We start from the raw sequence: 3,304 nt of genomic DNA, 5'->3' as shown, positions 1-3,304 counted from the left end.
AGAAAAATATTATTTTAACGTTTAGAAAAATATTATTTTAACGTTTAATAAACGTTTGTTTTAACATTTAAAAAAATGTTTTTTTAATATTTGGGAAACGTTTACATTGAAAGGATTTTTTAATAATTTTCAAAATTTGTTATATTTAATTTTTTATTACTAAATATTATTTTTTGTACATATTGTACACATTGTATATATAATGTATAACAAAATAAACATTTGCAGTTCAAAATAAAGTACATATAAGAAAGAAAAAAAATTTAACTTATTGTATTTTAAGGCATTGACAAGACCGCTGTTTGACTAACGCAATTGAAAATTGAGCAAGGTCCATAGATGGTCATAGCAAGACCTTTATGCTGAAATAATGTTTCATGTGTGATTTTTAAATATATTTCCTAATTCTTCGAATTGACGCGGTTACTATCAGTCTCAACACAGCTCTTAAATTGAATCAGAAAAGTAATATCACACATTAAATTGATTGTCAAGTGATTGTCAAGGAGGAGTAGGAGGAGGAGGGGAGGCTGGAGAAGGAGGAAGAGGGAAGGGAGGGAGGGAGAAGGAGGAGAAAAAAGAGGAGGGGAGGGAGGGAGGAGGAGAAAGATCCAATTAATTCAATTTAAGAGCTGCGTTAAGACCGAAAGTAACACAACGCGTATACTTCGAAGAATCAGAAAATGTATTTAAAAATCACAAGAAATATTATTTTTGCACTAAGATATTGCTATGCCCGTCTAATGGACCATATGATCAATTTTTATTTGTGCTTAAAAAAAATTCTCCGCAATTCTTGCATATACCCGGATATATTAACAATTACTTCCGAAATCTTTCGTAGGTACTTCTACGTCGCACGAATTACACTCGCTTACTTTCATATCAAGAGCACTCCTTTGTTATATCCAAGATTAGTTGTGGGAACCGCACTTGGATATACCTCATGGAGCACAGACGTGAAGACGTGGTAAAATATACCAAAGTAAAAAATGTTTACTTTGGCAACTTGCAACTGTAAAACGCGCCACGAACATACTCATTAACTTATTTTCCAGCAGTTTTTTCAGAAAAGGATACAAGTCTGTAATTTAGAATATAGGCAATATATAGGTATGACTGCAAGAGAGGTAAATATTATAAAATTACCACGTTCTTCAGTCTGCTCACATAACATTGCTAATCAATGTTTCTTTCATCTCTTCATTTTTTTTTATTTTTTTAAGCCCACTTTTTTCTAAGTTTATATACTTCTCATATAAACATCGATCATTCTTTAGAAAGAGTCAAATACAGCACGCAAATTTGTCGATTTTTAATATTAATATTAATGGACGAGTTTTCGTTTACAAGTTTTTGTATGGGTGAAATGTACGAACATCGTGCATCGATCACATTTAAAGATCAGTAAGAATTTTTGGTTGGAAATAATTTTTGATTGGAATAGAATAGTTGGTAAAATTTTTATAAAATCAAAAAATTTGAACGCTTGCTTATTAGCAACTTATTAGCTTATTGACTCTTTCGAAAGCTGAATAAAATACATTTCGCAAAATAGACTCCATAAAATGGATCTATCGACGTTTCCAATTACAACGCAGTAAGACAAAGTATTTTCTTCTTAGTCTATGTAATATTGCCAAAAAAATTTTCAAAGAATAGCCGTAAGCAAAACAGGAAAAGCTAATAGAATAAGAGCAGATTTTTCGTACTTTGTAAATGGGAACATTTCGCGGATTAGATTGTTTGGCGAAACAATGGTTATTACATTGAACCCATTTACGTTTGTATATTAAATAGATAATAAAATGAAAGGGGACCGTAATATTAGACTATGACGCAATCGTATGCGATTCCGATCGATCAAATTAATATGCAGTGGGCGACAGATTATTTGATCAACAAAATCGCACATTAGCTTAATTCATTACAGTATCTTTGCATTAACAGTGACACAAAAAAGATCGTATTACGTTTACCTAAATATTTCTTTTTTCATGTTATATTGACGAGTCTTATTTATGGCATACGCAATCAAGAATATGTAACTTTTCCAGAATCGTAGAGTTGTATACGCGAAATTAATTACATTTCGTAAGACGAGAAGAGAACTTGCAAAGCCCATGATAAGCTAAACTCGCGAGTATGATAGCGCATATACATTTACATTACATTTTATAAAAATGCGAAATCTGTCTCTCGATATTCAGCTGACGATGGAACCCTCTACGACAATGGAGATTCGCGAAATATCTCGACTCGAAAATATACTTAGAATTTGCAAACTTAAGCCATGTACTCGGTGTCGCTACAAACGAAAATTACGTATATTGGTCGAAGGTTGAAACCAGCGAGCATGAACAACCATTCGTCCAGATCAACATTCTGTACACATCTGTTCACAATGTTCAATTTGCAATTTCAGTTTTCTCTTTTTTCGTGTCAGCAGTTATCTCATTACTGTTTATCTATTATCTATAGTTTCCGTGATAAGCTCACAGTGCCTGATATTACAGCTCTAAATACATTTTAAACCGCCTTTTCTCATCACCGTTAATATTTCATTCAAAAAAGATTCCCCTCAAATATGAAATAATCGAGATTCCAAAAACAATACATTCCAAGGAAAACAGAAAATCAAATTAATAAAATTGATTTTAAAAATTAAAAAAATAAATAAAGTAACATCAATTTGGTCAACATATAATGTTTTTCTGTTCTCCTTGGGATGGTGTATTAAGTTTAAATAATATAAAAATAATAAAATTGCACATCCAGTACATAATATTATAATAGTAAGATAAATGAGTTTTTTAACCTCGGTCGCTATTTTCGTTTGCATCAGATGAGCCGTCATCATGGGCACCAATATTTTCGTTTGCAGATGAGTCGTCTTCATCTTCACCAGATATTTCTGAAATGTCATCTGCAGCTTTTTCCTTTTTGCTGTTATGTCTGTCAATGTTAAAATTATTTCAATATTCATGTGAACATTAATAAAGTATTATAAATGTTGAAATTTAATGACTTCTTATTATATATAAATCTTTGACTCAGGTGCGTGTTTTAGACAAATTTGCTATAAAAATCTTGTATAACATTAAAATGTATTAAATAATACTTACTTTTTTATACGAAAGATGGCCTGGGCCAACCATGGTCCCGCTTTCCTACCAAATGTGGTTTCATTAATTGTTGGAAATTCTATAGCTACCGCTTCTGTAAAAAATGAGCACATAAACTTACGAATGAATAAAAAAACTAAAGTTGACATAAAAGGTACTACAATCTAATAAAGCGAAAG

At 31.3% G+C, this 3,304-nt stretch overlaps 1 long non-coding RNA gene across 1 annotated transcript; it reads right to left on the bottom strand.

Moving 5' to 3' along the window:
* Positions 1-1,300: 1,300 nt before the first annotated feature.
* Positions 1,301-3,214, bottom strand: LOC112459659. Its single transcript, XR_003041350.1, has 2 exons — positions 3,126-3,214; positions 1,301-2,955 (listed from the first exon to the last, which is right to left on the bottom strand). It is a non-coding gene; the product is annotated as an uncharacterized LOC112459659 (long non-coding RNA).
* Between the last annotated feature and the right edge of the window lie 90 nt (positions 3,215-3,304).

The sequence above is a fragment of the Temnothorax curvispinosus genome, unplaced genomic scaffold, assembly GCF_003070985.1.
Source record: "Temnothorax curvispinosus isolate PA1 unplaced genomic scaffold, ASM307098v1 QBEX01001058.1, whole genome shotgun sequence".
Lineage (NCBI taxonomy): Eukaryota > Metazoa > Arthropoda > Insecta > Hymenoptera > Formicidae > Temnothorax > Temnothorax curvispinosus.
The sequence above is the reverse complement of the archived record's forward strand: the minus strand, read 5'-3'. Positions and strand labels throughout refer to the sequence as shown.